Genomic DNA, 15,261 nt, shown 5'->3' with positions numbered 1-15,261 from the left:
GAGAAGAACTTGTTCAACCTTTTGCTCGATGCTATCACAGAAGGAGATATATCAACATCAACATTTCCAGAAGAGTTCATAATGAGAAGAACTCATATGAAGAAAGAGAAGAAGTTAATAATGAGAAGAATTTGTTCAACCTTGCCTTAATTCATCACATATGAAGCCAAATTAACAACCCCTCTTTTGAATATCAACATTTCCAAAAGGAGTTCATAATGAGAAGAACTCATCTGAAAAAGAAGAAGAAGTTCATAATGAGAAGGGCTTGTTCAACCTTTTGCTAAATCTTATCACAGAAGAAGATAAATTATCATCCCTAGTGGAAAAATGGAAAAGTTCATAATAAGAATAACTAATCCCAAAGAAGAATTTGTTTAACATTGCCATCATAATCAAGTGAAGTCAAATGGATAAAAAAACTTATTATCTTTTCGTCTTTGCCCTATTCTTGTTAACACAAGAATGAGCAAAGAGGGGTAGCTGAAGATACTAATTTTTTATCCATTTGTTTTTATTTTTAATATTTTTATTATTATTATTATTTTATTTATACTATTATTATTATATTATTATTAATATTATTATTATTATTATTACAAATAGGACAAAAAAATGCGGCCCAATACCCGAAGACCCATTTTACACCCAGACTGGTCCAAACAGACGGCCCAAACCCACCAGAAACCCTAAAACCCAACTAGGGCTTACATCTAAGCTTTCAGCCGTCTCTTCTTGTCAGCCATTGGATTTAACTTAGATCCAACGTTCCAGATGATTCCAGCAACAAACCCTAGGGTATCATAACCCTAGGGACACGTGGTCGCCACCTCTGTTGCCACCGATCTACGCCGTTCCACGACACTCTACACACTGCCACGACGCCAACAAGAGCCTCCAGAGGAAACAAGGAACGCCGTCCACATTGAGGGCTATGGTGAGTCACCACTATAGTTTGGTGACTCACCAAACTGCCACCCTTTTACCCGGTCCGAGACGAGCGCCGGTGATGGTTATAAAACCATCAACCGAACCTGCGAAGAAGACACAGACAGAGAGAAACAACGAACACCAACATCAAGCAACCAAAACACAACCAACAGAAAAAAAAGAGAAGAAACAGAACTTACTCTTGAAGCCTCAATCATCGCCGGAAGCACCAAACGTCGCCAGAGAACAGAAAATACCGAAGGTATTTTCTTAGATCTACTCCGATTAGGAGTCTTTTAGGGGAAACTAAGGCCAGATTCGGCCTTGGGAAGATCGAGGTGTTATTTTCGTGTAAAATAATATTTTCCGGCCACCGGAGGCGGTGGCCGGCGGAGGAGTTTACGGCGATAGACTGTGACCAGCCTTCCTCCGTTTGGAGAATCTAGAGAGAGACGAGAGAGTTTTGAAACTCTCTTAGTTAGAGAGAGAAGTAAGAAAATGAGATAATGACCCTTAAGGGTCGACCATATTCGGGTTTAAATACCCCTTCCCAAAAGATGCCATTTTGGGGATGGGTATTTGCGTAATTTTAAATGGGTAAATTATAACCGTTGTCATCCTATGTTTGAAAATTGCTATTTTAGTCACCGAAATCAAATCTTGGGACTTTTAATTCAGTTTCTTAATTTTAATTTTATTTATTTTAGTCATTTACATAAAATAATAGATAATTTTAGGTTAAATAATAGATTTAGTCCTCTAATTTTAATAATTAATATTTTAATCCCAAATAGCATGTTTTAATTTAATTTAATTTGATGTCCGAATTTTATATATGTTTATTTTAGTCACTAAATTAACAAAAATGTAAAATAGCATGTTTAGCCCCTGTGATTTTAAATAATTAATTATGAATTAAGGTATTTAATTTTAATAAGTTATAATTTAGCCATTAATTTTAACATTTTCATTTATTTTTAATTACAAGTTTTATTGCTTTTTATATTTTAATACTATAGTTTTAATTTTACTTATTTTAGTCACTGTTTAGTTTTATTTTAATTTTATATGTTTATTTTTAATATATTTAATTATTATTATTATTATTATGTAGTCATATAAATATATATATAATAAATAATTTTTATTTTTTTATTTTTTTATTTTTTATTCTATTTATAAATTTAATTTTATATAAATTACTTTTAAAAAAAAATCATATTTTAATATATTTTTTAATATTAAGAAAATGGTTGTCTTAAAGCACCTAGAAGTCATTTTCTGATATTTTTAATAAATATCATATTTTTATATTAATATATTTTTTAAGAGAAATATTTTATTAATATTTATTTATTTTTTTATTTTAAGAAATGGATGTCTTAAAGCACCTAGAATTTGTTTTCTGATATTTCTAAGTAAATAAATATCTTATTTATAAAAATATAAATATTTTCTAAAAATTATATTAATAAATTTGAAATAATAGAATTATGAATTAAGTATATTCTTGAATTCTTAAATTTCTAATAATAGAGACAATTTATAATTAATGAGTACCAATTTTGGGCGTTATAGGGGTGCTAATCCTTCCCTAAACGTAACCGACAATGAATTCTTTTTTATTAAATTTTTTTAGTTATACACATATCATTTTATCTTTTAAATTATGTTTTCTTAAAAACTATTTTAAAAGATTGTTTTTAGGTATTTGACCTACCTAACCCAAAAAGGTTAATGGCGACTCCCAAAACATTTTTTAAATCAAAATCATTTATTTATTCATTTTATTTTTCCCACCGAGTAAAAAAATTCGTGCCCAGGCAAAAACTGGTTACAACATGTTCTACACAGTGGGATAGAATGAATCACAACCACCTGATCAACATCAAATAACTTCGACAAAACATCACACTTCTAATTAATTGTATGAGGATCGATGAGATCAGCCACAGTTATGTAATTAATGTCAATATATCTGCTTTTTATTCAGCCATCTCCAAACCCTAACAACCACGGATTATTCCAAATATTTACCCGCTCCCAGAACTAATTCACTATCCAAAGCCTTTCTCGATTAAACCACAGCTATATAAACTTCTCCAAATGTAAGATGGATTAGACCCTAACTCAAAGCTAAAAATGTAACCCCCTCAGACCGATACGGGTAACCTGATCTAATCTGGAGTGTCACATTAGGGCCACCGGAGCGATCCACTGTAAAAATAGCGGAAAATTTAAATTTTTTATTAAAACATGTAACTTATAAAATGATTTATTAGTATGCAGAAATAAAATAGATTTTCAGACTCGTATATAAATAAAAATACAATTACATGCCCCCTAATCACATGTACCATACTCTGTAAGCAACGCCGGAAAAACTCCCTTACTGAATCGATAGTTGCGCTGGTATAATTCTTTTAGCCTGCATTGATGAGTAATAGACTGAGCTTCGGAAAGCTCAGTAATACAGAACTACCAGATGATGCTGAAGAACGTGCAGAGACAGATAAACATATATTTTCTTATCAGTTCAGACATCTACAGATATTTATGTTGAGCAGAGATCATACGGATATTTTAGGTAGTAACAGATATCAAATGTTTAGTTCAGGGAAGCATTTCAGATGTCTAGGTTCAGGAGATCAAAATAGGTTATCTAATGTGTTCCCGTAAAACCAGTAAAAAGATACAGATCTTTTAAAAACATATATATATACACCCCCATCCTTTCACAATCTGTTTGTGTAGGTTCCCCAGAACCATACACCCAATCCACTCAACCAATAAGGCCCTGAGCACAAAGCCGAGGAACCTGCAGAAATACTTCCTTAAAAAATACTCCCCAATTAAAATGGTTTTCCGTCAGTAAACAGAGATATCAGAAATCAAAACAGAATTCAGAACAAATATCAGAACATAATCCAAATCAGAAATCAGAAATCAGAACATAATTCAGGTCATATATCAGAACAAAATTCAAGTCGGAAATCAGATAAAATATTTATATAATTAGGGAACACACCAGAGTTTACAGATATTATTCAGAGGTACATGATAATCTTAACAGGCAGAGACATACGGATTTTCAGTATACCGATAGAATGTCAGAATTTAGAATCACTATTGGAAGAGTTCAATAAATGACAGAATCATCAGTTATTCAGAATATGATTTATCGGGATCATCTTATTCAGACAATTTTTGGAAGCTCTACGAAATCTGAAGGGTATTCAGAATCTTTACAATCTATGACAATTAATCCGATTATCGAATAACTCCAGATAAATAGCTTTCAGAACCAATACTTATCAATTTATGAATTCATTAACCTTACAAGGTATTCACTCTTTAGTACCAAATATTCTTATCCATAAATCATCTTCTGAGTAATCACTGAACAGATCTTAAGGAGACAAACAAGTATTCTAAAGGTTTTTATTTCATTTCCATGTTTCAACTATACCAGAAAATGTTGGTGTACTTGATTTATGGTTCATAATCCATAAAGATGTTACATCACATAAGTTCATCCGAGATTCCAAACGTATTCCAATCACTTACTTAAACCTCATTCCTTGAGGTTACTTAGTTTATTTAGCAGTCAAGTCTATTATAGTTATTTTAGGGTTTCTTATAGTAATTCAGACGTTTTTGAATTTCAGATACATATTGTACTTCCGTTCAATTCAATTTGGTAGTCGTAGTTGATTTGTCTATTGAATGTGATCTAGAGTTTAGCTGAGCTGAATACTTCCACAATTATCATCAAGCCACACTTGAGAAGACGAACACACATTCAAGTAATATCTATGTCGTCCAGGTACTGACATATCATTACGATTGATCAACTCACTTAAGTTGTATTCCATAACTTCTGAAGGTAGTCCAACACCTATGCTTATTTGGATTCCTTAATTAATCGAAGACATTTACTTAGTATAGGTCATAAGGGTATTTTGGTGTTCAATTTTATTCCATTCATTTCAGAGCTCGAGGATATCCACTCATTCCTGAGCTTGGTGATATTCATGGTCATTTGCATTCTAAGGGTATTCTGGTCATTTTACAGATCTATTGTAGTCCAATAATTCATTCCGTCTGATCTTATTATTAAATTTAAACTTATCATTTATGTCAGTCCCATCGAACTATTCTGACAGGTCCGATGTATTTCAATCATTTCTATAAATTTGATCTTATTATTTAATTCAAACGTATCATATTTTCCAGACCTTTCGAACAATTCTGACAAAAAAGTACCATCGATAATTAATTCTTAACTCGAAGATTTTCAGGTCAATTGTCTTCTCAAAAGTTACCAACAGGTTATTAGGAATTTTCTATACAGAGACAGGATCTTAACAATTAAATCTGTACTTTATCGAGTTAAGTACGAACCCTCAAAGTACTTTGTCATTCATGGTCAACTTGGACTATTTTTACCTTTTAAGGGCATTTTCGTAATTTCTTAACCAAATAATTTCGATTGTAATTCTTAATGAAAATAATTATAATCTAGAGATCCTATGATTAATTACTTTTCCGAACATTCTCTGGTCTTGAAATGATTCCTCAACAAACTTGTATATTGCATAAACCCTCTTGGGGTTAAAAATCGGTTATCCAAATTTTCTAAGCAAAACTAGCATTTTTTAAGCACATCTGTATTTTTATCAGATCAATAAGTCTTTTCAGAGTTATTAATAAATTTCCAGAGATAATTCTTGTCATTTTACAACATAGGGGTATTTTCATAATTTTTTCTAATCGAAGTATACTCATAATTTATCATCCAAGTACCTTTAACGAAATAAATTATAATCTACATATTCATGGTCGATTCCTTTATCACTTAATTCCAAAACTTGTAATTTAATTCCAACTGTCCTCCAATTCTTATAATAGTCATTTGAGCCATATTTAGTTACCTACTTTCTACCGTATTCGTATCGAGTGTAGAACTTCATTAATTACACATATGAGACCAAACATTTCCATTCATGCATTTACCAATACCAACATGTTCTATAAAACATAAAGATGTAGTAATATATTACCTCGATTTCTGTGCAATACTGATCGACTATTAAATTCCATTTAAACGCCCTTGATCTTGAAATCATCTTCCAATAATTCTTCGGATACATATCAACAGAAATTACATCAAAATGGACCTTAATTCCGAAAAACGGATCGAATCGAGTGATAAATCAATCAAAAATAGATTACCGGATTCGAGTTTGGTGAAACGGCCCCCAAAAATGAATTCGGGACGTCGAAAACATAAAATATGACTTTTCAAAAATTTTAACTTTTCAGTTAAAGTCAAAGTCAACGGGTTTGACTGGTAATTTCGAGGTCTTCAGGTCCGAATTTCAAAAAACGGACTGCGGAATTGGACTCATAACGTCGAAAAATGTCAGGATAGGTATATCCGAACAAAGTCAAAGGTCGTTTGATGCCCGGTCAACACCAGTCAAAGTTATGGTCAACAGTGGTCAACGCCGGTAAACGGTCAACGCAGGTCAACGGTCAACAGTCAACCGTTTTACACAAATATCACCCTAACATAAATTAATTACAAAATTAGCCACCTTCTACAAATATTTACAAAACTAACACCCGAATTTTACACAAATATCACCCTAACAGAAATTAATTACAAAACTAACACCCCCTACGCGCAGTGGCGGCGCGTGAACATTGATACGGTGTCGGACAATTCCCAGAAAAATTCCTAATAATTATTTTAAGGCATTTTGAGACATTTACCGAGCTCGGTTCACAATTTTGAACGACGGAGAGCTCGATTCCGAAATATCGAAAGCTTTGACTTTCTCACCCCTCCACTCGCCGGCGACGACGGAGAAACGGAGGACACTGGCGGACTTAGAACGATGCAAGGGACACGATGGTGCGAGAGGTGTCGAAAACGGATGGTCGGATCGTCGTGAATCGACGAAAAACCAACTGAAATCGAGTTAATACCGACGATACTTCCGACTGAAATTAACGACGAACGACGACGATTTAGAGCGAAAGGTTTGAGGGGTTTTGTTCAACGGTCAACAACGAACACGATGGTGGTTTCGGTTCGTCGATCGGAGGTCGGACAACGAGTAGATCAGAATTCAAAGGAGGGTTAAAGAGAAGAAAAATGGGTTATAATTCATACCAAAAGAAAAATGAGTAAACCATGAGTTTAGCCGTTGAATTTCTTGCACTTCTTAAAACGGTCTACCAACTTTGAAATTTTACAATTTAATCTACCGTTTTCTCCCAAAATACCAATTAAAAGCACCACTTTATAATTTTTAAAATTTTTGCCCTAAATTGGGGTGTTATAAAAAAAATTGAGTTATGTATTCCGGCCGATTAACCTTAGGAATAAGTACGATATGAGTTGTATTGATTAGCCCCACGTTAACGCTTTCATTCAGAATGGACAAAAAAATGAGGTAACATCATCTCCTATCACATGCCAGTACTTTTGATAAAATAAAGCCGAAAATCGATCAACAACTGAGACTTTCAAAGGAGACGTACCTTTCACAGCTTGCCATATTTCCTCGGCCTGGAACGGAGAAGTCGAGATCGTTCATCGCATCACTAACACATGGTTGGATTTCATCAAAAATAGGAGACGCTGTGGCAGTGGATGAAGACTGAAAAAGCTCCTGGAAATAATCAGTGGCCAGATGCAGCAATCCAGGGTTATCAGCTATCCAATACCCACATGAATCATACAACCCCTTTAAACTATTATTCTTCCTCCTGTAATTCGCATAATTATGGAAAAACGGGGTATTTTTATCCTCACGGTGAAGCCAATTAATCCATGCCCTTTGCTCCCAGTACAATTCTTCTCTATCTGCTTCCATATTAAGACCCAATTTTACCTCAACTAGCCCCTGCAAACTATCTTCATCTGGATTGGCATTAGACAATTCCTGAAGCCGTACTTGAAGAGATTTTTTTCAGTGCTTAGCATGATGCTTTCGACTGCGATTCTACGCTAAAAATGAACGATCCAGCCTATCCAGGCGATCTAGAACAGCCTTTGCAGAATTCTCCCAAAAGGATTTTATAACATGCTCAGTTTCCTCCTATAGTATTCAGTTCGCGTCAAACATAAAGAAAGCAGGTTGCTGAGCCACACCATTAAACTGATACTGCCCCGTTTCATTGAGAAGAGGACAGTGATCGAAAATCGAATGGCTTAGGTGTGTGACCGAATACCCCCGAGAACATAGCCCACCAGCTTGGATTTGCCACCGCCCTGTCAAGACGCTCACGGATATTATTCCCCGGCAACCGACCCTTTTCCTACGTGTACCAGTTTCCTTTGAAACCCAAGTCAGCAAGGTCACAATCACTCAAAGCATCCCGAAAACTTGCCATGTTTTGCTCTGATCATAACCGAGCACGCTACTTCTCAAAAGAGTAACCCAACCATTAACCACGACATTGATTGATCAGAGCCTAAGCGTCGCAACAAATTCCATGATTTAGATCGATTACATTCAACCGAGTTTCCATAGAAGCCATTAAAACGCCTGACTACACCATCGTTTTCCTTAATCACAACATCAATATGCGATTGAGAGTAACTCCGAAGCTCAACATCCCAATCTGTCTTCCACCTTAAAGAAAATATTTTTAAAGTTAAGATAATATTAAAATATATATTTTAGTTAAAAATAAAATATATTTAATAAGTTAAGAAAAAAATAAAATATATTTTTTAATGTTAAGATATGAATTTAATTTAATACATGAATTTAATATTAAAAATTTAAGATTACATTAAGATAAAAACATATATACTACGTGTAGTCTACTTCAAACCAAACAATCAACTTGGCTCCTGCCCTATGGACATAGGTTTGACTCCCATGGTCCTCATTCTTCAATGCCGATTTTCTTTCCGTCAGAGTGTGACGTGTTGTGACCGTTGCACTAATGACACATGACATCATTCTTTTAGAATTTAAATTTTTTAAAATTAGGATCATTTAATAGTTTATATAAGCAAGAATGACTAAATGCACAATTATAACAATTTTATTAACTGTCACATCAACACTTCCATTAAATGTTAACGACAAGTGGTTTGATTGAATACATTTAAATAGTTGGGTGACTTGATTACAAAATTTCAAAAATAGTAGTTAAAATGACAAGGAGCAATAATTAGGTGTTACTTATATAGTTTACCTTAAGGGTACGTTTGGTTCACGGAATGTAAGATTACCTTTGGGAATAAAATTATTGGAATATAACATTACTCTGTGAATGACGTATTACCTTGTTTGGTTTGTTCAGCAAGGATATAAAATTACATTGTTTGGATAGAAGAATATAAGATTATTTGGATGCATGTTTTATCAAATTATCCTTCTGATATATGTTTTTTTAACAAGTTAAACTTTAATACTAATTATAAATTTTTGAATGAAAATATATAAAAATATTTTAATTGTTACACTATCCAAGTTTAAAGGAAAAAAAATACATTTAACATATAATTAATATAATTAGTATATCAAACTTATATTTAAAAATAATTTTCGTAAGTATAATATTCATTTATATAAAACATAATATAATATAAAAATAATACTATGGTCTCAAGTGGACAAATATATTATTTTTCAATGTGAAATATCTACTTTTTAATAACTCAAAATTAAATATAATTTTAAATAATTAATTTATAATAATAACATTTTCACCTCATAAAATTATAAAATGATTAATATACATGTATTAAAAATATAAATAATTCTAACTACTCAAATTTATTAATATTTTGCTAAATTAAACTCTTTGTATATTATTATTATTATTAAGTTTGTAATTTTGAGTAAAACACGAAGAACAAAAACTAAGAAGGATCCATATAAAAAGAATTCATTATTTTAGGGGTATTTGTGTCCAAAGTGATGAGAATTGTTCTTTACCTAAGAATTTGAAGGTAGGATATTTTTTATAGACTGTAATTGATTTTCTAGAAAATAGTTTGTGTAAAACGAATTACCTAAAAACTGTATTACGTAAAAATGAATTACATGAAAACTGTTTTACGTAAAATGAATTACCTAAAACTGTTTTATGTAAAATTAATTACATTTTCTAAGAAATAGTTTTCGAAAACTATTTTACGGTGTTTTGATGATATTGTGTAAATCATTTCACTAATTGTTTGATACACTATAATTAATTTTATAGAAAATGATTTACATGAAATGAATAAAGTTCGGTACAATTAATATTTTCAAAAAAGTTGATTCAATTAATGATTAAAGAAAAAAATTTGATTTATTCGGTTAATGGTAATTCAATTAGCTAGGTGGTTGAATTAACCATTTGAACATCCTTAATTTTAATTATTAGTATTTTATTAACATAATACTAAATTATTATATTAATATAAAATATATAAATTAATATTACTCAATATTAATAATTTAAAAATATTATATTTATAAAAATAATAGATAAATATTAACAATTTATTACATATTACTAAATTAAAAATATAATATCATATATTATTATAATATATCTTAGTATATATTAGTATAATATTATTAAAATTATATTTATAATTAATATTTTAATAATAATTTTTTTATTAAAATAATATTAAAATATTAATTTCATATTAAAAGTATAAAATAATATTTTTTTTGAGTGTTTATACTCTGAAGTGAAAAGTTAGGAAAATATTTTACGGAAAATCATGTTAGGATTTTTGATGAAGCTCAAAGATCAACTTAAATTATTGCCAAGAAGGGGTGAATTGTCTTTTTGATAATTTTAAGAGTAAGGAGATTTAAGCTGATATAAAAATGATGCACAAGGATTTATAGTGGTTCGACTTTCTCAACCAAAGTCTACATCCACTACGTAATCTCCTCACTTATGATTTTTTTAAAAATTCCACTAATTTGTTTTTTCTTTTTCAATGATCAAAAGTAACTTTTACAAACTCCCTAGCTTTTCAAAGGCTTAGCTAGAACCAATACCCCTTTACAAAAAGAAAGGAAATGTAAACAAGAAAACCATTACAAGGTATGTGTTTACAAATTAAAGCTCACAAAACACTAATATTTACAAGAGAAAGCAAATGAAGAGTGAAAAATGTTTCTTTTGTGTTTGAATGCTTGGATAGGGGTTCTCTAATCTTCTTCATGTGTCTTGAACTTATATTTATATGTTGGAATGTGTTTGTGGTCGTTTCTAGCCGTTGGGAGTGATTTGGAGCCGTTGGAGATGTTTTATATGCAAAATAAAACTGCCCAGTACATGGAGTATCGATACTCCTTTAATGAGTATCGATACTTCCTTTATTATTTTTAAATAAAACTAGCCGTTACTAACCGTTGGGCCTGACGGTATCGATATTGTACTCATAGTAAAGTAGTATCGGTACCCCCATGGATATTGATACCTATTTTGCATTCTGGAATTTGAGCAATACTGGTAGTATCGATACTACATTGAGAGTATCAATAGTTCCCTTACCTTTAGTATCATTACCACGTGAACAATATCGATATTGTTCATGCAATATCAATATTGTAATAACAGTATCAGTATTACTTACTCAGAAAAGCATTTTGTGCTCAAATTCACTTTCAATGGACTTTAAATTATTTTTGAAACCTTTTGAAACCTTTGAACAAATTCAATTCAAGTCTAAAAATATTTTGCCTTAATTTCTTATATCAAAATATTATAAAACATGGTTCAATAATCTCCCCTTTTCGATATAACAAAACATTTGAAAAATTATTTTTGGCAAAACCCCCTTAAAAAACATTTAATGAAAAAAGAGCAAAATTTGGAAAACATTAAAGCTCCCCCTTTTTCATTCTATAAATTGATTTTTTTCAAAGTCATACTTCTCCCCTTTTTTATATAAAAAATAATTCAACTTTAAATTTCAAAAATAACAATGGAGAGTAAATGGTAAATTTAGTGAAAAATCAAAATGCTCACCCTCAATAAAAGCATTCCAAACAAAAGGTTTTACTTTTGAATCTTGACACTTAAACAAAATTGAATTTCAACAAAGATGAACAAACATGTTAGTAACACAAGAAATTCAATATTATCCAAGTCTAAAATACTTTATGCATTACCAATTGTTGAATTTAAGTGCATGTGCATAAAGTTATCTAAAAATGTTATGCATTTAAAAAATTAATATCAATTGTTAGAGATATATCATTTGAAATAAGTCACATGCATAAATATTTAAATTAAGGTAAAAAATTTTAAAAATATTTGTAAAAACAAATCATTTGAGAAATTGATATCGATTGTTAGATAGATATCATTTGCATTTAAAACCAATTTTGACCAAAATTCATTATGATGAACTAAAAATTATGAAAAATCATTAAAACTTTAAAATATTCATCATAGTACACTTTTCAACATACATGAGAGGAAAAACAAAGCATAATCATTTAAGATCAAAACTCATGCATACTTAAAACTAAATGAGCAACCAATTGTGCAAAATTAAAAAGCTTTAAGCTTAGAGGTTACTCATTCCTTTTTAAGTGTAGCTAGAGCATTTGAATATCTTCATTTTCATCACCATTGCTCCCACACACCACAAGGGACATTCAATTGGATTTTGGTATCCAAATTGCTTTGGATCATTTAACGTTAGTTTATATTCCCCTGGTTTCTTTTGGAACCCATATTTGTTTAATTTTAAAACGTTCTCCTTTCTTTAAAGGACAAGTATGTTCCAAATGACCATGAAAATGACAATGTGAGCATTTTGCCATTTTTAAGCATAATGAGTTATTTTTAGAAATTAGTTATTTTTCTTTTATTAAGCTTTCAAGCTTAACTTTTAAATCAATTTTTCTTTTCTAAATCATTGATTTTGATCTTTGAAAGCTCTAAATCATTTTTCAAAGTTCCATTTTGTTTTTCAAAATCAACTTTTGCTTTCAAAATCAAATCATTTTCAACTTTAAAATTCAAAATTAATTTCTTATATTTGGAATTCATGGTCTCAAATTCCAAATACAACTCATTATAAGCATCTTGTAACTCATCAAAATAATATGAATTTAATTCATTTGAGTTAGAAGATACCCTTGAATATTCTTAGATGGCCATGAGGCATAGGTTGACTACTTCATCTTCATCATTGGAGTCATCTTCATCACTCCAAGCCGCCACAAATGCCTTATTTTTACTTGATCCATTCTTCTTTAAGAGGGAAGAATCATACTTTACATGCCCCGTTCTTTGACAGTTGAAGCACACCGGGTGACTCTTCTTTTTGTTTGATTTATGCTTCACTTCATTAGAGTTTATGAATCTCTTGAATCTTTTTGAAGAGTTTGGCCATCTCTTCTTTTTCATCATCATCTTCATCCACCTCTTCATTTGTATCTTGATTGCTTTCATTGGTGGATTTGAAGGCATTGTCTATCTCTTTCTTCTTGTTCTTATTTTCTTCATCATCTTCTTCACCATCAACTCATAAGTGAGAAGAGAACCGATAAGCACATTAAGAGTGAGTGGCTTGAGGTTCTTAGCTTCGATAATCATTTTCGTCTTTGATTGGCAAGACTTTGGAAGAGAGTAGATCATCTTCCTCATAAGCTTATCATTAGGGATTACTTCTCCAAATCCCTTAAGATCGTTGACAATCACGGAAAATCTATATGTCATAGCTTTGATGACTTCATTAGTTTCATCTTGAAATTCTCATAGCTATGGTTGAGAAGACTAATCTTGGTTCCCTTCACTTCATCGGTTCCTTCATGAGTGGCTTGGAGCTTGTCCCAAATCTCCTTGGCATTTGAACAAAAGAAGACTCTTCCATATTCATTTGGGCCTAATGCACAAAATAGAATGTGCATAACTTTTGCATTGAGTTGGAACTTTTTCTTCTTTCCATCACTCCAATTATTTATCTCACTGGTTGGAATGAAGTATCCTCTAATGATTGAGTTCCAAGCTTCTAGATCGTTAGCTTGAATAAAGAGCATCATCATTTTCTTCCAATAGACATAATTTGCTCCATTGAAATAAAGTGGCTTGTTGACCGGTTGAGAGTCTTCAATGTAGTAAGAGCTGGAGGTCCAAGCCATCTTTTCGTCGGTTGCATCGGAAATTGATAGAGCTTCTTCTAGGATCGTCTCAAGGTTGTTAAATCTTCCAATGAGTCAATCTCTGATACCAATTGTTGTGATTTATAATGAAGCTCAAAGATCAACTAAAAATATTGCCAAGAGGGGTTGAATAGACTTTTTGATAATTTTAGGGAGTAAGAAGATTTAAAGGGATATAAAAGTGATGCACAAAGATTAATAATAGTTCGACTTTCTCAACCAAAGTCTACATCCACTACGTAAGCTCCTCACTTAGGATTTTCCAACAAATCCACTAATTTGTTCTTTCTTTTTCAAGGATCAAGAGTAACTTTTACAAACGCCATAGCTTTTCAAAGCTTAGCTAGAAACAAAACCCCTTTACAAAAAGAAAGGAAATGTAAACAAGAAAACTCTTACAAGGTAGGTGTTTACAAATTAAAGCTCACAAAACACTAATATTTACAAGAGAAAGAAATTTAAGAGTGAAAATCGTTTCTCTTGTGTTTGAATGCTTGGATAGGTGTTCTCTAACCTTCGTCAAGTGTATTGAACTTGTATTTATATGTTGGAATGTGTTTGTGGCTGTTTCTAGCCGTTGGGAGTGATTTGGAGCTGTTGGAGATGTTTTTTCTACAAAATAAAACTGCTAGTACAAGGAGTGTCGATACTCCTTTAATGAGTATCGACACTTTCTTTATTATTTTAAAATAAAAGACTAGCCGTTGGGCCTGACAATATCGATACAATGCTCATGGTATCGATACTACTATATAAAGTAGTATCGATACCCCCATGGGTATCAATACCTATTTTACATTCTGGAATTTGAGCAATACTGGTAGTATCGATACTACATCGAGAGTATCGATACTTTTCTTACCTTTGATATCGGTACCACATGAACAATATCGGTACTGTTCATGCAATATCGATATTGTAAGAACAATATCAGTACTACTTACCCAGAAAAGCATTTTGTGCTCAAATTCACTTTTAATGGACTTTGAATTATTTTTGAAACCTTTTGAAAACTTTGAACAAATTCAATTCAAGTCCAAAAACATTTTGACTTAATTTATTATGTCAAAATATTATAAACCATAGTTCAACAAATCAGATGGTAAAACAATTTACAGAAAATACAAAGGAACAATGAAAATGAATTAAATTGAAAAAATCAATTACAACT

This window comes from Hibiscus syriacus, unplaced genomic scaffold, assembly GCF_006381635.1.
Source record: "Hibiscus syriacus cultivar Baekdansim isolate YM2019G1 unplaced genomic scaffold, ASM638163v2 tig00002840_pilon, whole genome shotgun sequence".
In the NCBI taxonomy this organism is placed as follows: Eukaryota; Viridiplantae; Streptophyta; class Magnoliopsida; order Malvales; family Malvaceae; genus Hibiscus; species Hibiscus syriacus.
This window is presented reverse-complemented; position numbering follows the sequence as displayed.